At 35.5% G+C, this 21,408-nt stretch overlaps 1 protein-coding gene across 12 annotated transcripts in view; it reads right to left on the bottom strand.

The window, feature by feature from the left end:
- Positions 1–14,505, bottom strand: part of LOC114289079 (arginine--tRNA ligase, chloroplastic/mitochondrial) — a 42,979-nt gene extending 28,474 nt beyond the window's left edge. For 9 of the 12 annotated variants that reach the window (XR_014338026.1, XM_082883168.1, XM_082883169.1 and 6 more), the window contains exon 1: positions 6,513–6,939. The gene's annotated coding sequence lies outside the window, so the exon portion shown is untranslated. Of the gene's footprint in view, positions 1–6,512; positions 6,940–14,366 lie in introns of those variants that run through there. The other 3 variants (XM_082883146.1, XM_082883182.1, XM_082883186.1) reach the window with 3 other exon arrangements.
- Between the last annotated feature and the right edge of the window lie 6,903 nt (positions 14,506–21,408).

Here is a 21,408-nt window from a genome sequence, read left to right as displayed (position 1 = left end):
TTATTGCTCCTTCTCGGTCAAGTTACTCGGTTTCAGATCTCCTTCATCTTTTCGAAGATATGTGTAATTCTCAACTTAAAATGAGATTTAGCTTTGAGCAAGTAGATTCTGGCCCTCAATTTGCCTGTCTCGCAAAGCTTTTTCCAGAGACTATGTCTATCAGTGATTGCACAGGAACTTCCCAACCCACCGTAGCGACAAAAACCCCAATGGATCAATTTCGCACATACTTGTACTCTTTTCTTGAAGATAAAGATGAGAATATGATTCAAGAACTCTTTGAGGGAGATGGGTATGAATTAACTGCCTTGGGTCGTATTCGCATTAAGAGTGTTGAAATTCCTTCTCCTACCAAATCTTTTGATTGTTCTCTCAATGGAAGTAGCGAGAGTGAAGATAAGTTTTATGACTACACCCCTCTTTTAGATGGCACACCGACTAAGATGAGTAAATCGCCTTCAGCAAATGTAGCTTTTTCTTCTCCTTCGAACGAGTCACCCAAGCTATTAGAGAAAGGTATAAAAAATTTTATTTATTTATTTATTTTTTTATTTTATTTTATTTTTTAATACCTTTCATTTTCTTAGGTACTGCGCCTCAAACTTCCCCAGCTGCCTCGCATATGCCATTGGCTACCTTTAAGGGTATTCTTATTCATTCCTTGTATCTCATTTTATTTCATCATGTATACATACTCAAGGAACTCTTTTCTCTTTAGATCATGCCACATTGCAAAATCCATGGTCCACTTATGGGAATCAGAATTTGTCTCATTCACCTAAGTCTCTTCAAGCCGTACACCAAGGTATACTTCATTCATCTATATATATATATTGCTTTTACCTTCTGCGTTTTCATTGAGTATCTCCTTCTATTTTCACAGAAAATACTTCTGACACATTGGAAGAGACAGACGAAATTACTTCTGATACCTCGGAAGAGGCCCAAATTCTTGCAGACTTACTTGAAGCAAATGGGATTAACAAATTATTTGACGAACTTGAAGCACCCTTTGCTCCATCTAACCTTCTTTTGGGAACTTCTTCTAACGAAGCAGCCACCCATATTCAGAAAGGTCTTACTATTTCCCTCCAAGCAATGACGGATGTTAATGACATGATTGCTGTAGCAAACAACGTTTTCATGATTTTGAAGAGTTTGGGTGTAGACTTCATCTCCTTTTATGAGAAGGTTAAGATATTCCTTGAGTGCTTTGCTTTGAAAAACCAACTTGCAGATTCTTCAAACTTGTCTACTGCAGAATTTGAGGCCCAATATTATGAGAAGAAGCTTCAAGAATTTTCGTTAGGATCCTCAACTTGAGATGACTTTGCTTGTTTACTTGAATGCTTCCATACTTCATCATCCGACATACACCTGCCATTCACCTCATCATCCTTGAAGTGTAGTCGTTTTTTCGCCTTTTTTACAAGCTCAGAGTCGGACCTACACCCGGTGTCTCTTTGTTCTGTTCCCCTTACATATTCTGGAGTGCTTTGATAGTACATTGGTGGTACTGGCGAATACTCTGGAGAAAAGACTTCTGGTGTATACTCTGGAGAAGCTAGTGTATATTCTGGAGAAGCTGGTGTGTATTCTGGAGAGGCTGGTGTGTATTCTGGAGAAGTTGGTGTATACTCTGGTGAGTCAGGTATACAGATAGGAGATGTAATGCAATCCCCTTCCCTAACTTTTGAACCAATTTCACCCTCATCTTCCTCGCTATCACTCAAAACAATGATGGTTAGGCAAGGGGCCAAAGTAAACTTTTCCTTCCTCCTTTTATCAAAGTATGTCTGCAACTCCACAGATTGAAATTTTGAAGGTAGAAATTCCTCCAATGTGACTGGGACAAGAGGACCTTGCTCTAACTGCTCATCAGGGACCAATTTCTCCCCCTTTTCCTTCTTTGGGTGCTTTTTTCCTTTTCTCTTACTTACTTTGGCTTTTTTCTGTTTCCTAGAAACTTTTGATTTTTTCTTTTTGGAAACTTTTGGCCCTTGTGTTGTTGAATCAACCACACTTCTAGCTTTCACTGTGGCATTTTGTTTTTTCTTCATGCTTTTTGACTGATAAACAACCCATTCACCTTCATTATCATTGTCGATAATGATTGGGTTAGCAGATGCTTTCTCTTGAGGAGGGAGTTCAATAATTTTAGAGTCCAAAAGTTCCTGAATTTTATCTTTCAGAACAAAGCACTCTTTTATCGGATGGCTAATCAAACGATGGTAGGGGCAATACTTTGGATCATTGGTCTTTCCTACCTCATGTGGTCTTTTCACCTCAGGGAGAGCAATCAACTTTTGCTCCAACAGATCTTCAAATAGGTCTTCGACCAGATCATCCATGAAAGAATACTTCTTCTCCAACCTCTCTTTCATAGTCACCTTTTTAAATTCCTTAGGCTTTTTAGCTCCTACTACAACGGGACCCTTCTTTCTGATTTCGATTGTAGCTGCAGTCGAGGACTCAACCCTTTCAACGGCCCTAGGCCTCCTTCGTTTAGCTAGATGCAGCTCCATGTCATGAGCTTTAGTGCATAGATCATTGAATCCTTCAAAAGTTTGAGCCATAAGAGCCATAGAGAGCTCATGTCGGAAGTTGTTAAGGCACATCCGAATTAACTCTAATTGTGTAAACTTTTGAGGACAAGCAAATGTCAAAGCTCGCCATCTTGCAATGAAATCTGTAACAGACTCATTGTCACGTTGCTTGGTCTCAATCAGTTCTGGTACTCCAACTCGTCTTTGTGTGTTGCAGAACTGTTTAAGGAACTCCTTCACCATGGAATCCCAATTTAAGATTGACCCCTCAGGAAGATTAGCATACCAAGTAAATGCAGAACTTTCAAGCGATTGGACAAATAGCTGCAGGCACAAGGCCTCATTCTGGGCTATTGACCCGCATCTTGAAAGGAAATGAGCCACATGTTGTCTTGGATCTCCTGTTCCATCAAACATTTTGAAATCTGGTTGGGAAAAACCAGAAGGGAATGGAACAGCATCTACCCATGCTGGGTAAGGTTTTGTAATTATTCGAAAATTCTCATCATCTTTTTCTTTGACTTTCTTTACTTGTCTCCTCACCATATCATCAATCATGGCCATGAGCATTGGATTCATACCACTACTGGTTAGATCAAAGTAACAAGGACCATTGCCCCCTGGGGCTAGTGTACTTTGTATGCCTACAGATGTTCCCACAACAGGTTGTGTCATTTGTTTGGGTGCACTTCCTAGTCCTGTCATTTGGGCCTGCAACTGTTGCATTTGCTCCAACATAGCAGCCATTTCTCGTTCTCTTCTCTCAAGTTGTTCCTGTAGGGCCACCACTTTTTCCTTGAGACCTTGGTCTTGCTGGACCTGCGAATTTTCACTTTCTTTCTCAACCTCAGTCATCATAACTGCGACTTTGTTGATATCTTTCAATTCATTGTTTCCAATATTCGTTGAAACAAACGAGATAGAATCATCTTGTTCGTATAAAGGATTATCAACCCCCACAACATTATTCATATTTGAAGCATTTGACTGCGATGCTTTGTTTTGAGCCTGACGGGTTATGGACCTTGTCACAGGCCCTTTTCTTATTCCCTCCATGGATAGTTCAACCAAAGTAGAAATATTTCCCAAGGGTTGCTTACCCCCCTCCACCTTGGATTTTCCGACAAAGACAGGACTTTCAATTTGTTTTTGGGGTTCATCTTTCGAGAGAGCCCTTTCAATAGCACCTATAACATTTATTGCCACTGTTCTTAGTTCCAATTTCTTTAAGGCCTTATTTCTTCTTTGCCTTTGTCTTTTCGAAACTGGACCGGATGACATATCAAGTCGAGCCCCTAAGGGCATAGAAGGAACCATTTGTGCCTTTGTAAGTTCCTCATGAATTTTCAAAACAGTCCCTAAATTTTTAGAGCGGGTCAATTGATGTTGATTCAAATCCCGTTGGGCCAACAGGTGTTCCTTATTCTGTCGGGCCAACGGGTGTTTCTCATTCGAACCCTGTCGAGCCAACGAGTGTTCCTTATTCTGTTGGGCCAACGGGTGTTCCTTATTTGAACCCTGTCGAGCCAACGAGTGTTCCTTTGGCTCCTGAGAGTTGATTGAGATTTGGTTTGACCGATTTTGTGCTCTGAACAGAACTATCGGTTCGTAGGCAGCAACTGTTTTTTCAACAACAGGGGCCTTTTTTACATCAACAGGAGTTTGGGTCATTACCCTCTTCCCAATGGCCCTAATGATGGCCATGTTTTCAACAGAAGCTTTCTTCTGGGCAGACTCCACCATTTTAATGGAGTCTTCTACCCTTTTGAGTAGTTGGGCCACAACATTTTTGGTTGCCCCCGTTGAAGCTGTAACAAAAGTCGTAGTTGCAAACTGATTAGCCTCCTTTGCCTGAATTAAAAAGCTCTTCGTTCGGGCTGTGGCCCTCACAATTGCGTACTGCTTTGACGCTTTCACATAATCTTCAACTTCAGTAATCTTTCTCAAACTTTCAGCTTTCTGGAGAAGTGTGACTTTTTTCGTCACACCAGTTACCTTCGGGACAGCCAAGAGCTTTCGCTCCGGAGCCCCTTGGGTGGCAGGGGAAAGAAGTGCATCTTTCCAGGATTTCCTTGACTCTACCTTTGGGACAGCCAAGAGCATTCGCTCCGGAGCCCCTTGGGTGATGGGTGCTATCTCCAACCTTGGTGATTTCAGAACCACTGGAGTGTAGGCTTGTCTCCTAACAGTTGCTTCAGCATTCCTATAACAAAAGAATACGTCAGTAAGTATCAACTGTATATATATATTATTATTATTTTGTTCTTCAAAAGATGAGAGGAGAAATAAGTCCCACTGGGCGTGCCAGAATTTGTAGACACAAATTTTAAAACATGAAGTGTTTCAACACATTTCAAAATTTTATGTTACAAATGTCCACTGTTTAGTCTTTTTGACTAAACAGTGTTGATTATTTGAATAGCAAGTTCTTATTTCCGATCTGTATTTCAGATCGTTAATTACACATTTTATGCAAAATGAAACCTCTGATTAATGAAGAACAAAATAAACAACAAAAGACAATTTTAAAAAAAGAAAATATTTTATTACGATTATTATGGGTTTTGAACCCTCGAATACAAAATACAGTTTGGGTTTGGAACCCTTTACCTATTCATCGCCATTAGCGTAGGTTCTTGAATTCTCTAGCCTTCTCTTCTTCTTTCTTGTAACGATTTGTTTAGCTCTCAACTTCTTTCTCTTTCTCTCTGATCTTTTTCACTTCCGATCTTCCAATCCCCTGGTCTTGTGTGATGGTCCTCATATTTATGGAGGGCCATCAGGTGATAGGAACGCTTCATCTTCATTTTGAATTTCAAATTGAATGATATTTGAATTTCAAATTGAATGATAACGCTATTTAAATTTTGAATAATAGCGCTATCTGATTAATCGTATATCTGATTAACCGAATTGATCTTTGGGGTTTCATCCTGTGTGATGTCTTTGCTGTAGGCTCTACAGGTGTCATTTTTTCGTAGGCTCCACGTGTCATTTGAGCATCTTGAATAACGTCGTTAAGATACGACGTTGTTTTATTTATATACCTCAACGGAGCAAATTAATCATTTTGGGAAGTGATTGCCTACAACAATCTTATTGTAGGCTCTATGTGTGTCATTGACTGTATTTGAAATTTAAACATAAATTTGGTTTAAAATTTATGTGCCAACATACATACACACATATGGCTTTTTCCCATCGTGACCTGGGCGTCATGGTTCAAACCACGGAAATAGCTTCTCCATACCATATGTGGGTAAGCTTTGTACCAGACCCCACAGTTGCGAGAGTCTCGTGCACTGAGCCTGTCCTTTTCAAAGAGTAAAGTAGGGCTATACATATGGAAAATTATATAGTGCTCTTAAGTCGAGTGCATGTGGTACCCAACTTGATTTTTACTTCCATTTCCATTGGTTTAAATACGGGGACCCATGACTTTTTCCATTATGGTTGATTTTTGAGAGACAACAAGACAAGTGTCACAGCATAAATGGTGTGAAACATTGGTCCAAGACCCCCAAAATAACTTCTCTATACATGCATAGATGTATGTACTATCATCACTCCCAACCAACCACACATATGTATGTATGTATGTATGTATGTATGTATGTATGTATAAGTCTAATGTATGTACAGTGAAAGAAGAACCCAGAAAGCAACAATGTAGAAATGAGGAACACAAAGTTCCAAAAAAGATGATTTTAGGCACAAAACAGAGCAGATTGAGATTGTGAACGAGAAAACATTAACATTAGTTCCATACTCTGTTCAACAATGATAAGCTTCCCCTAAAAATCAGATGCTGATACCAACAAATTAAGATCAAATCAGATGCCCAAAACAATAAAATGCTCACAAAATCCATACATATACACAAATACAATCATATATAAATACATAAACATGTGTTTATATATATATTGAGAGAGAGAGATGAAGAATGAGGAATGTAGCACAAACCCAAAAGCATTAGGAGAAGAGAAGTCGCAAATTTGAGTCTGAACCCTCTCGCCATTGCTGTCCAAAGCCTCTTCGCCTTCTTCTCCTTCTCTGCTCTATCTCTACTTATTTGTTGCTCTCTTTACTTTACTCTTTTGCAACGTTCTTTTTCTTTCTTTTTTTCTATTACAACGTCTCTCTCACTCTCTCTCACTCTACAGTACAAGTACTACACTCTTTCTCTCTTTAAATGGTTCACAGTGAAAACCAGTGTCAGATCACAGCTCGAGAGAGTGGCTAGAGAGAGAGAGAAGCTAGGGGTGTTTTTTTTGTCTGTGGCAGAGAGAGAGAGACGGGGTGTGTCAGCTATGTTGGGAGCGGACTTGAAATTGGTTTATGGAAGGGAGTTTAATGGGAAGTGTCCCGATTCCGCAACTTATAAATGCATGTATAGCAAAACATGTCTGTTTGCGCAATATATATATCCCCTCCTCGCATACGCCGCCACCACCAACTAAACAAATAAACGCCATGTTTGTTTGGCTTTTTTTTGCGAGAAAGATTTAAGAATTAAGGTTTGGAACAGGAATTTTTAGTAATTTTAAATAAAAAAATTTGTACTCTCTTCATCTCAAAATATTAGTCCCTTATTTCATTTTTTATTGTCCCAAAATATTAGTTCATTTTCAAAAATCAAGTACAAAAATAATATAAATTTCCTATTTTACCCTTCTTTTAAATTCATTAATAACATAAAAAGTACAATTATGGCATTAATATTTCTCAAAAAATGTATTATCAAAGGGTAATTTTAAAAAATTAACTTTTTTAAAAGTACAATAATTGTACTATTAAAAAAAAGTTAGATTCCCCAAAAGAGACAATTATTTTGGGACAGAGGGAGTATGTTTGGGATGACTTTTTAGTTTTTTACGAAAAGATGTGCAAAAAGTAGAGAGAAAAGAGAATCTTTGACTTTTTAGTATAGGTTGTTCGCTTTTTGATTTTTTTTAGTGACTTTATGACTAAAATCTCCACTTGTCAAACAAAACCTAAGTTAAAAATTAATTTTTTTAATTTTTAAAAATATTTTTTTAAAATATATATATATATATAAATAAAAAGGTGCTATAATTTCAAAAAAATCATAAAAATTAAAAAGTTGACTTTTAATTTCAGATGCCAAAACTTTCCCCGAGTTAATAGTATGTAGGTGTTTGGGAAGTTGCTATTTTAATAGGCTATTTTAGTTTTTGGTTATTTTAGTAGGCTAAAATTTTTGTGTTTGGGAAGATAGTTAGATTTTTTGTAGTTAGATGTGATTTTTGTGAGAAAAAAAGTGAAATGATTATGGGTTTGATATGATATTTTGTCTTTTTGTAGATTTTAGTCTAAAAAGCCAAAAAAAAACTCTTGCCAAACACCCCCATGTACAATCTACCTAAAAAGTATTTAGTTAGAGAGACAAGTGAGAGGATTAGCTATTCATTTTGAGCTAGTAATCCCCTCATTGGTAGGATTACAAATTCCATAGAGGCGTTAGAATTAGAAATTGAGTGAGAGAATAAATGAATTTTTGAATAATTTTTAAGCAAAATTTATATTTTTTAAAATATATATATATATATATTTATAATATTAAAAAAATACTAAAAATTAAAAAATATTAATTTTATATATTAATACTATCTATAGTAGTATTAATCCGGTGGTATACAAATAAACACTTTTTACCTTACATCTCTAACCTAATGCCACCACACTAATAATCTATTCACTCAATCTCATCGTACTCTTAATCTCCTCCATCTTATATAGAGCCAAACAAATATGGCCAAAGAGAGCTATTTCTCTCTAATTCATATTGGATTGAAAAGTATTGTTAAGTCTTGGTGGGGTTTACTTAGAGTATCTCCAATGATTTGTCACAAGCTTTGGCAGCTGCTAATTGTGACAACTCAGCCAAAACCAGCCATTTCCATCCCTCCCTCCCTCCCTCCCAACAAAACAAATTTGACACAAACTTGTTTCACCATTTTTTTTTTTTTTTATCAGAATTCACCAAAAAAATTTACAATTTTTTTTTTTTAATTTACCCAAATTCAGCAAAGTTTTTTTTTTTATAAAATCAGTCAACAACAATCAATAGATCTCAACAAAATCTCAAACAATTTCAACAAATCTCAGATTCAGCAAAACAATTTCAATAAATCTCAACAAGCAATTAAACAATTTCAACAAATCGCAAGAAATCTAAACTAAATCTCATAGATTATGTAAAGATCCAACGGTGAGATGTGTCTTGGAATGCTAAACATAAGCCCAACGGCTCTATTTCAATCTTGTAAAAAAAAGAAAAAGAAAAAAAAAGAGGCTATTTTTTCAAACATATAAGACACCAACAGCTATAAATTAAACAGTTATAAAAAAGGGTCATGTTTTTGTAGTGGTATAAATTCAAACACCTTAATTCAATTTGAGTTCACAGCAAAACATCTTAAATTATATTTTTATTTTTTATTTTTCACACAATCACTATAGAAGGTTCATAAAAAACAAAGAGAGGAAAATCATTTAGCATTAATGAAGATATGGCAATTTATAGAACTTGGTGTCACATTACTAAAGACCCAATTGTTGGGAATTCACAATCTCATGCTCATTTTTTGGGAGAAATTTTTGAAAATTATTGCTCACTGCAGAATGATCGCTCAAGAACATAAGTGTCTATCTCGTTTCAATGGGGTATAATCATGAAATGTTGCAACAAATTTCGTGAGTACTTAGTGCAAGTCGAAAATCTACATCCAAGTGGGACGTCTCAAGTTGATATAGTAAAATTTCATTTTCATTTATTATGTTAGGTTTTTTTTTTTTTTTGGTCTCATATAAAAATTAACTAATTAATTAATTTAATATTTTATTGATACAGATGCTTTAAGCAAAACTTTTATACCATCAAGATGCAAACAAGCATTTTGCTTTTGAACATTGTTGGCTAGTCTTGCAAAACAATATCAGGTAGCAAGATTTAGCTTCTATAAACACAGTGAAGTCAATGATACATATACCATTTTTTCTTGATTCAGCCCCCGAGTCCCTTATGGATAACTGCATTTCTCTTGAAAACGATAACAGTCCAAGTATTGGTAACAATCCAACTCTTGGTAATAATCCAATTGGTGAAGGTAGTGTCTCTGCAAGGAGTAAAAGGCTTATGGGTAGAAAATCTACAAAAGAATTGCTTCGGAAAAGTCAAGCTATTGAAGCTGAAGTTCACAAATTTAACAATTTGTTGGAGACATTTAACCAATACCTTGCTGAGAAGGAAATGAAAAAAAAAATTGAAAGTAAAAAGGGTTCAAGCATTGTAGAAGATGAAAGAACTTGAGATCAAAAAGGAAGAACATTTTCAAAGAGAGGGTATAGATTATGATAAGACATTCTCCCTAGTAGTGAGATTTGCCTCTATTCGCCTAATTCTAGCTATTGTCACGCATTTGAATTTGGAACTTTTCCAAATGGATGTTAAGACTGCAATTCTCAATGGAGAACTAGATGAGGAGATCTATATGGACCAACCAGTAATCTTTGAGGTCAATGGACAAGAGCACAAAGTATGCCGCCTTAAACGTTCCATTTATGGCTTAAAGCAATCATCTAGACAATGGTACTTTAAATTTCATAAAACCATCATTTCAACTAGGTTTAAGATGATGGAGGAAGACCATTGTGTGTATGTCAAACGATCAGGAAAGAGTTTCCTTGTTCTATCGTTGTATGTTGATGACATTTTGTTAGCTGGAAATGGCATGGAGATGATTGTCACCACTCAAGAATGGATGTCCTCTATTTTTGAAATGAAGGATATGGGAGAGGCAAATTATGTGCTCGGAGTTAAGATCCTGAGAGTTCGCTCTAAGAGGCTTCTTGATTTGTCTCAAGAGACTTACATTAACAGGATATTGGAACGGTTTCGTATGCACTATTTCAGACCCATTGACAATCCAATTGAGAAGGGACGTAATCTGACCATTGACTCTTGCCCTAAGACAGATGAGGAAAAGAAACACATGGCAAAAGTTCCCTATGCGAGTGCAGTTGGTAGTTTGATGTATGCTATGATGTGTATCGACCAGACATATGTTTTGCAGTGGGATTGGTTAGTTGTTACCAAAGTAGCCCAGGACTTGTTCACTGGCAAGCAGTGAAGAGGATTTTTTGCTATATTTGGGGGACGATAGATCTTATTCTTTGCTATCAGGGTGGAGATTTGAGACCTAAATGGATATAGTGACGCAGGCTGGGTTGCTGATAAAAATGAGCGCAAGTCTACCACTGGTTATTTGTTCCTACTTAGTGGAGCGACTAAGCAATCATGCATTGCTTTATCCACGATGGAGTCAGAGTACGTTGCTTATTCAACAGTAGTACAAGAGGTGTTTGGTTGAGGAGATTCTTTCAATGCCTTGGGATCATAGCTTTTGCAGATAAAGCCATTACAATCTATGTTGACAGAATGGAAGCTTTGGCATATTCTAAGGGTCCTAAGTATCATTGCAGACCCAAACACATCGACATTCAATTTCACTTTATTCGAGATGTGATTGCACGATGAGAGGTAGTTCTACAGCATATCTCTACTAGCAGGATGGTGGCTAATCCACTTACTAAAGCCACTGCTAGAGACGTTTCCCAAACTCATGTTAGGAGTTTAGGACTTCGTAGGATTTGATGTTTTTGTGGATATCTCATTGACTTTATTAGGTATTTTTGTGTATCTTATGCATAATTATCTATCCATGTGGTTTTATGGCGTAACTGATACTATTAGCATACATTGTATATGTTGTCACCAGGCTTAGCTCGGCCTTCTCACACTGGCGATCACCCTAGCGCTGGTAGAGCGAGTGAGGTAAATGTTTTGTAACTTGAGAAGTGAACAAACTGATTTATCATTATAAGATGTCGCCTTAGCATTGGCTAAGATGAGACTTTCACAACTTTATGAAGCCTGAATATAGCCGAATGTGAGATATTAGATAAGCACTTGATGAGTGAATATGTTAAGAAACTCAGGTTAGGCGCTTGTATAGCGACTAGACTAAGATTCGCACTGCGTTAGAGAGCGACAGACCCAATTTAGTGGGAGCTCTGCTGTAGAATACATATCATATTATATGTGCTACCGTCGACCACTCAAGGGAGTGGCTAGATGAATCCTTGCTCTAGCATTATGTGAGCCCTGTTAAGCCAACTTTATACCCTTGAACTTGGAACTATGTCATGAAGTGATGACTTGATGGTATGTCATCCAAGGGTCATGATGAATACGATCCGGAGGACCATGTCTAAGAAAGCGGTCAAATTTGAGTGAATTGACATGAGTGGCTAGGGAAGATTGTTGGAAATCATATTCTTGTATTGTAGCTCATTGCGTAGGTGATTGTGTCAGATTTGAGATCACGATATAATCATCAGTACATATATAGTGTTGAGGTCAAACATGTTTATGAGTTATGACTCGTGACTCGTGAGGGGTTTTAAAATGTTTGATTTGGTGTGATCCAATGAATCTAGGGTGTAGATGAGATATTTTAAGTGACGTGCTATGGTAGTTTATGGTGACTTAATATAGCACTCTTACCTTATACCTTCTCGTTAGGTTGCACACTTCATTATTCTGTATGAGGGGTGGATTGAATGAGAGATTGAGAAATGAGCATCTAACACATGATGTGGATGTGTGGATGAGTGAAAGATGTTAGAAACCATGTGGTACACATGGTGTGACCTAACATTGAAGGCCACATGGTACACATGGTCCATCCACACATGTCCTAACCATGAAGAACACATGGTCTTAGAAACCATGAGGGACACATGGCCTTGGACATGGGGTACACATGGTGTGGCCTAACCATGAGGTACACATGGTTTGCCATATATACCTATATAAGGGCTCATGCTCAACGTTGTGTAGACACACCAAAAACAATAAATTCTCTCTCTATTCATCTATTTTGAGGCTACCATCTTGAAAGCCTAGGAATTTGGAGTGTGGATAAATATTGAGAAACTCTAGTAGCTTCTCAATTGACGGGGGATTGTTCAGACGAGGCTCGTAATTCAAGCATCTAATCCAAACCATTTCCGCATTAGATAATATGATTGCCCGTATATTTTTCCTTCAAAAGAAAAGTAGATTACAAATATTTGGAATACAGTAAACACTAACATAACATAACCAAAACACAAGAAAGAACCTAATACAAACAAAAAAAAACACCAATCCAATGGCTACTTGTGACCTCTGTGTTGTGCGGGAAGAAATTTTAAAAGGAATTAGCTTCTCTCTAGTTTGTTATCGGATTGGAGAGCGCTGTTCAATTGTTGTGGGTTGTGATCCGAGTCCATTTCAATAATTTGAACTGTTCAATCTATAGAGCTTGTCAAGTACATTATTCTTGTAAAATATTACGCTGATCGAATGTCGATAGATATTTCATTATATCACATTACTCTGTCCATGGCATGCATAATTTTCAAAATAAATTGTGATAGAAATATGATTTGATCAAGTGGCTTTCGATATCAGATCACTGTCATTTTTTACAGGAATTATGTGATTGATGAGTTCTACACATTGAACAGTTTGGATTATTGAGATGGGACCGAATTAAGGCCCAAAATGACACAACAATACTCTCCAATCCAATAACATATTGGAAAGGAGTCAACTACAAAGAAACAAGATCATGACCACTACCAGCAATCTCACCATTAGCAGAACATGCACTACAAGAAATAATAGTTTCGCCGACCAAAATATTAGTCGCCAAAGGTCGCATTTTTAGTCGCTGATACCATTTAGCGACTAAATTTTTTTGTCGCCAAGTTAGTTGCCTAAACCCTGTCAGCAATAGTTTTAGCGACTAAACGTGTGTTTGGTCACTGAAAGTGAAATATTTGGCTACTATTTTTTTTAGTCGGCAATGTTACCTTTTGGCAACAAAGAAAGTAGTCGCCAAAAAGATAATTTTTAGCTACTAAATTTTAGTTGGTCGGCAAAAGGTAAATATTTGGCTACTAAATTACTGGTCGCCAAACATCAACGTTTGGCTACTAAAGTTGGGTTAGTCGGCAAAAGTGATATTTTTGGCAACCAAAATATTAGTCACCGAAAGTTATAACAAAACTAATTTGAACTATTTAGAGACTTGACATGCCAATCTCAAAAATCTAGCAAAGTATTCATGATCATATTCTATACATTTTCTTTATCTATATCAAGATTTATTTCAGCCAGAACACCTATTTGGTGTGAATCAAAAGGTGAAGTTGTGTCAATGTTTTCTCCAATCCCAAATTGCCCTAAGAAACTACTTTTATTTCTCAATTCTCAACATCAACTAAAATGGTTCAATTTCTAGTATTTTAAATTCAAATACCTCAATCTCAATCTCAATCTCAGAATACATACACAGATAATCTGTGTATGTAAATTTCATACACAGATTTACATAAACAGATTTAGAAAATAATGACAAGTAGAATACAAGACAGAAAATTTCAATGAAAATAATCAATGGATTAGGGCTTTGAAAATAATGAGAGAGAAAGGAAAAAGAGGGGAAAAGGCATCAAACCCATTTACAACATGAACCCCGTAAAACTCTAGTAATGAAACCACTTCAAACAAACCCATTGCAGAAATGAACAAAAAATTAAATTGAATGGGTAGAATAAACAACCCTAGAGCAAAACCAGATGGGAAGAGAGAGAGAGAGAGAGAGAGAGAGAGAGAGAGAGAGTGCGACCGAGACAGAGACCGACAGAGTAAGAGACCGAAAGGGAGTGAGAAAGAGACCGAACCTGTTAGCTGCGGTGGCGGTGCTGATTTGAGGCGAACGGGGAAGACGGTGCTGAGGATGCGCGGTGGTGAGGTTTGCTGGTTATTGATCTGTGTGAAAGAGAGGATCTGTGTGAGAGAGCGGCGGTGGCGGTACACAAAGGCAAAATGTGAGTCAAAATGTGTGAGGCGCGAATATAAAATAAATCCCTCTAAAAAATTTAGATCTTTAGCGACTAAATGTTGTATTTGTCGGGAAATGTTAATATATAATAATATAAGGAGTTAAAAAACATATACAGCAACTTAATTTTTGCTGGTCGTTAAAAACTTTTCAATACATATTCCGACATTTGGCGACCAAATATTATGTTGTCGGCAAAAGGTATAATACGCCGACCAAAAATAATTTGGTAGCCTAAAATATATACTATCGCCAACTAAAATTTCTTTTAGTAGCCAATGATGGAATATTTAGCGACAAAAATATTTTTTGGTCGCCGATAAACTATATTTGTCGATTAAAAAAATTTATCAGCTACATCTTTCAGCGACTAAATAATTTTAGTAGCCAAAAGTCACTGTACAACGACTAAAATTTAATTTTGTCGCCAATTATTCAATTTTTAGTGACTAAATAATATTATAGTCGCTAATTGTTTGATAATTAGCGACTAAATTTTTTTTAGTCGCCGATAAGCAATTTACAATGACTAAAAAGCTTTAGTAGCTAAATCTTTTACTTTTGCCGACTAATAAAATATTTGGTCGCTAATTCAATAGCTTTTGGCAACCAAATTGTTTTTAGTAGCTAAATTTGGTCGCCAAAAGTGTTATTTCTTGTAGTGATGCAATCAACAAAAGCAAAATCCTACTCCACACGCGTGCAGACACAAAATAAAAAATAATAAATAAATAAAATAAAATAAAAAAATTTGAGTTAAATCAAAAGGCTCGACGCTGAGATGGTTGAAAAAGACTTGGATCGCTAAAGCTATCTTCGATCAATGGCTCTCTCGTGCACTTGCCATGAACATGGGTGAGTGATTGAAAAAATTCGGAAGCAGTTGTTGTCTTATCTAGACCCACATTGCAATGTGTTAGGGTTTGAATTCTCTTGAATTTTCTATTACTTGAAGCCCGACAAAATTGTACAAAACTTACTATTAATGTTTGTGTAGGTGGGGGTGCATGGGGACTAGTCCAAATCTTTGGTTGAGAAATCAAAGTGTGAGACCATCACAAAGACACACATCGTTATATTTCAATGGTATTAATGTTTTATTTTAATGTATTGTATTATTAAATAGTTTGAGAGATTTATTTTAGAAATACACAAATAATATACAAGTTATTTTTAATACGATCATTATGTAATTTAATTTTTATCATATAATGTGATTGTGTATATCTAATTACATACATATTTCTAATGTTTTTAAATGATTGAACTTTTAATAATAATTCTAGATATTATGAACGAAATATCATGAATATTTTCTACTCTTAAATTAGTTTGTAGTATTTTATTATATGTTATGCAATCATCCTTAGATTAGTTTCATGATTCGTAGGATTACTCAACTTTTAATTATTAAAAAATGTATTCTAATAATTAATATATATATGAAAACATCAATTCATTAATTTAATTCAAAGTTATATTAAAAAAGTATTTAAAATATGCTATTAGAGAAAATGAGAAAGAGAAAGAGAAACATATTGAACTTATAAATTGTCTAGAATAAATTTATTTTCTAAGAAGGTGCATTGGGATTGGCATGTGTTCCCCACTCTGCTTTGCTCTTGCATCGCCCGTCTACGTCTGCATGGGATTTTCCCACCCCAATGACGAAGTGGAGCAGGGTTAGGTTTTGCTTCCCCCGCCTTCGCCCCACCATAGCCCCTGCCTCGATTATATTTACTACATATATTTATATGTATATATATTATATTTTTTTATCTTTTGAATATGATAAAATTAAAGCTAAAAATGTTACATTTAATAATTATTTTCACTAATTTATTTCTCATCTTACATCTTTTAACTTCCATTAATTATAAATCATTATCCCGTGGTTAGAGGTGCTCGCAGATCAGTTTTGTGTGGTTTGCGGTTCAGTTTTGACCTGCCCACATCTATGCGGTCTGGGAAAAAGTCAACTCGCAACCGCCCGCAGTGCGGTTTGCAGTTTGTGCAGATAGGGTTTGCAGATGTGCGGGCAGCTTGCGGTTTACACTTTTTTCTTTAAAAATTAATTTTTGAGTTTTTTTTCCCCCATTGAATTTAGGCATCAAATTCATTTTATATATTTGTGATCATTTGACAATAATTTTCTGATGAGTTTACAAATAAAAATTGAATATCAATGCATTAAATGAAAGTATCCAAAACAAAGAGACCCTACACTAGCATTTTTGCCATGAAAAAAAATGTATATCAATGCAGTAAAAAATGTCTATCAATGTATTAAAGGTTGTACTCAATTAGAATTGCCAGTTCAATAATCAATAATCAATAATCAAACTAGAAGTTCCATCAACCACCAGAAGAAAAATTTTATTAAAAAAAAGTGGATGAGTCACCAATGAAAATCATATAAGAAACCAAGTTTAAGAATTGATAATTCTACGGCATTAAGAAAGTTGAGAAATACTTAAAAATAAGGATCCTAGTGTCATAGAGAACATAATGGTACTCCTGTTAAAGTTACAAAATTGGTATATAAAAAATAATAATAATAATTAAAGTGCGGGCGGTTTTTGCGAGTTGCGGGTTTAACCCGTGACCCCCCCGCAACCCGTAAATTTGTCATATTTCAAACCGCATTTGCCCGCATTATGTTTGCGAAACCGCTCATTTATATGCGGGTTGGGTGGTTTGAGCGGTTCGGATAAACCGTTGCCCACCCCTACCCGTGGTCATCCCCCAAATGATATGGGGCGAGGGCGAGGAACAACAAACCTATCCCGTGGCCATTTCTAAGTACGTTCCACTAAGAGTTTCGTGGGTCAAATATTTTCACTTGTATATGGATCTTAACTAGTTTTCTACCCGTGCTATATCCAAATTATATTTTTAAATTTAATTTTATAGAATAATATGATTTAAGCATTTTTACAATGTTCAATTGTAACACAACGAATTTGAATAATAATACTAACATAAAAGACAAAATGTTGAAATAGAGAAAAAAATGTCACATAATTGAAGCAGCTAAGAATGTTTAGGAAGGAATAGGAAATAAAGAGGAATGGGTAGTCTCCTCAATTTAACAACACTAAGCATTTCTAACCCTTCATCAATTTTTTCTTTTAATTTGATTTTAAATTTGAATAAAAAGTTTGATTTATTATGTGATTGAAAGCCTCAATGGTAAGACGTAATTTTCCAAAGGACCTTTCTTAGGTGTGCCTTACATATGGTATGCAAGGCATTTACACCCTTAGTACTTTGCACTTACACGTTTTATGTATTGGGTTATAGGACATTTTATTGAAAGTTTACACATTGGTGACCTGCTAAACGGGTCACTTGGCAGGTAAATTAATTAAATAATATAATATATTAATAATTTCAAATGGTGTAAGTGTTTTGACGAAAAGATATAAACTTTCAGAAAATGGTGTAAGTATTTTGATGAAAAGGTATAAGTTTAGAAACTTTTCAAAAAAGGTGTAACGTTTCAAAAAAAGGGTGTAAAATTTAGTTTAGTATAAATTTTATTGACAAATCACAGTTTAGTCGCTAAAGATTGAAAATCTTATTACCATCGGCCCGCTTCTTCTCTGTTTCCCACCACCCCTTTCTTTGTTCTCTTTCACACACACAGAGAATAGTCACCACCAATCCTGACCCCCGCTGACCATGCAAGCGTCAGTGGCCTCTGGTGCTTACCGCCATCTGACATCGCCACTGCCACGACGATCGTTATTGCCACCGCCACCGCCACCTCCACTGCCGCAAATGAAAGGTTTTTTTCTCTGTCTCTATCGATCTTGGTCTCTCTCTGTCGATGTCGGTCTCTTCTTCGTCGATGTCGGTTTTTCGCTATCGATCCCTGTCTATGTCGGTTTGTCTCCAGCGATCGTGGTCTGTCTCTGTCCATCTCGGTCTCTTCTCTGTCTATCTCGATCTGGCTGTCTCTGTCGATGGTCCATCTCGGTCTCTCTGTCTGTCGATCTTGGTCTGTCTGTCTGTCTCTCTCTCTCTCTGTCCCTTCCTCTATATTAAAAATGGTTCTGTTTAACATTGACATACTTGGTTGGATTTGGAATTGGAGTCGGTATTCCAAGCCCTCCCAAACTGGTCTTCTGAAACGAACTCCTACTGAGAGAAAAACCAAGCCCTCCAAAACGCCGCTTCTCTCCGACATTGCCAATATTTGAACGATTGGATTTTAGGAACTTACACGTTTTTTGAAAAAACGAAACTTACACCTTTTGCAAAGTTACTTACATCTCTTGTGAAAACACTTATACTATTTGTGGAATGTTCCACATTGTGAAATAATTTATTTTGTAAAATTTACATCTTTTTGTTGAAATACTTACACCTTTTGTGAAAAGTTACTACTTTTGTAAACAATTTTATTAAAAAAATTTACACCTTTTATTGGAGGTTACACCTTTTCTGAGAACATAACTTACAGTTTTTGTCAAATAACTTACATCTTGTGTGAAAAAATTTACACCTTCTATGGAAAATATGTTTGCATAAAGTTTACACCTCTTAGTGGACACCTTTTGTGAATTAGAAAATTTACACCTTTTGTAACATAACTTACATTTTTTGTAAAAATATTTACACCCCTTATGGAAAATATTTTTGAATAAAGTTTACACCTTTTGTTAAAAACTACACATTTGCTGAAAGTTTACACCATTGGGGGAAATACTTACACGTTTTTTGAAAAATTACTTCTTTTGTGAAAATATTTTTTCATAAAATTTATACCTTTTATTGTAACTTACACCTTTTCTGAAAACAAAACTAACACATTTTGTCACATAACTTACATATTTTTGCAAACATTTACATGTTTTATGAAAAGTTACACCTTCTATGGAGAATATGCTTTCATAAAGTTTACACCATTTGTCAAGAACTTACACCTCTACTGAAAGTTTACACCTTTTCTAAAAGGTTACTCTGATTGTGAAACAATTTTTTTCAGGAAATTTACATCTTCTGTTAGAAGTTACACCTTTTGTGACATAACTTACATCTTTTCTGAAAATGTTTACACCTTTTATGGAAATCTGATTGAATAAAGTTTACACCTTTGGGGGAAATTCTTAAAGTTATACGAATTATATTTTCCATAAAATTTACACCTTTAATGGGAAGTTACACCTTTTGTGAAAAAAAAACTTACACCATTTGTGACATAACTTCCATCTTTTGTGAAACCACATACAAGTTTTTGAAAATATACACCTTTCATGGAAAAAATATTTGCATAAAATTTATACCTTTTGTTAAAACATAAACCTTTTCTGAATGGTTACACCTTTTTGTTGGAATATTTACACCTTTTCTGAATGGTTACTGATTTTGTGAATAACTTTTTCCATAAAATTTACACTTTTATGGGATATTACACCTTTTCTGCCAACAAAACTTACACCTTTTTTAAAAATTTACACCTTCTATGGAAAATATGTTTTCATCAAGTTTACACCTTATTTTAAAAACTTACACCTCTTCTGAAAAGATACTCCTTTTGTGAAACAAAAATTTTTAAAAAATTTACACCTTTTAATATGAGTTACATCTTTGGTGAAGACAATTACACATTTTTTGAAAATTTACACGTTTTATGAAAAATATGCTTTGATAAAGTTTGTTAAAAGAAATTATTTGACAAAAAGTATAACCTTTTCAAATATGGTGTATGTTTTTCCGAAGAAGGTGTAAATGACCTCAGAAAATATGTAAGTTTTGTTTTTCACTAAAGGTGTAACTTCAAATAATAAGTGTAAATTTTATGAAAAAAGTTTTTCCACAAAATGTGTAATTTTTCAAAAAAGTTGTAAATATTTCCACGAAAAGGTGAAAATTTTTAAAAAGGTGTAAAATTTAGGAATAGGTGTAAACTTTGTGAGAGAATCAAGCTGAATGTTTTGTTTTTACAAAAAATATAAGTTCCCAAAGAAGCTCTAAATTTTATCGACGACTTATACGTTGAAAATTTTATCACCACCGACCACCCAACTGTCGCGGGCCACTGTTGCCCACCGTCGACTGACATTGCTACCGCCACCGCCGCTGGTGCAAATCAAAGGATTTTTCTGTCTCTATCAATCTTGGCCTCTCTTTGTCCATCTCGGGCTCTTCTCTGTCGATGTCAGTCTCTCTCTCTCTCCGTCTGCCGATCTCTGTCTGTATCGATCTTGGTTTGTCTGTGTCGATCTAGGTCCGTCTCTCTCTGTCGAACCATGTCTATCTCGGTCTCTGTCTATCGATATCGGTCTGTCTCTCTCCCTCCCTTCGTCTCTGTCTGTCTATATCGATATCGAACCATGAACAACACAAATACAGTTTGATTGGGTTCTAGCAACTTACTCGTTCTGCGAAAAAACGTAACTTACACCTTTTGTGAAGTTAATTTCATCTTTTGTGAAAACACTTACAGTATTTCTAGAAGGTTACAATTTTTTGTGAAATAATTTATTTTGGAAATTTACACATTTTCGTTCAAATACTTACACCTTTTCGGAAAAGTTATCTCTTTTTGTAAAATAATTTCATTACAAAAATTTACACCTTTTATTTGAAGTTACACCATTCTGAAAACAGAACATACATCTTTTGTCAAATAACATACATCTTTTGTGAAAAAATTTACACCTTTTATGGAAAACTACATTTCATAAAATATACACATTTTGTTAAAAACTTACACATTTTCTTAAAGTTTACACCTTTTGTTGGAAATACTTACACGTTATCTGAAAAGTTACTCCATTTGTGAAATAATTTTTTCCATAACATTTACACCTCTTATTAGAACTTACACCTTTTCTGAAAACAAAGTTACACCTTCTGTGACAGAACTTACA

The sequence above is a fragment of the Camellia sinensis genome, chromosome 1 (assembly GCF_055761805.1).
Source record: "Camellia sinensis isolate YWXY chromosome 1, ASM5576180v1, whole genome shotgun sequence".
NCBI classification, from domain to species: domain Eukaryota; kingdom Viridiplantae; phylum Streptophyta; class Magnoliopsida; order Ericales; family Theaceae; genus Camellia; species Camellia sinensis.
This window is presented reverse-complemented; position numbering and strand designations above follow the sequence as displayed.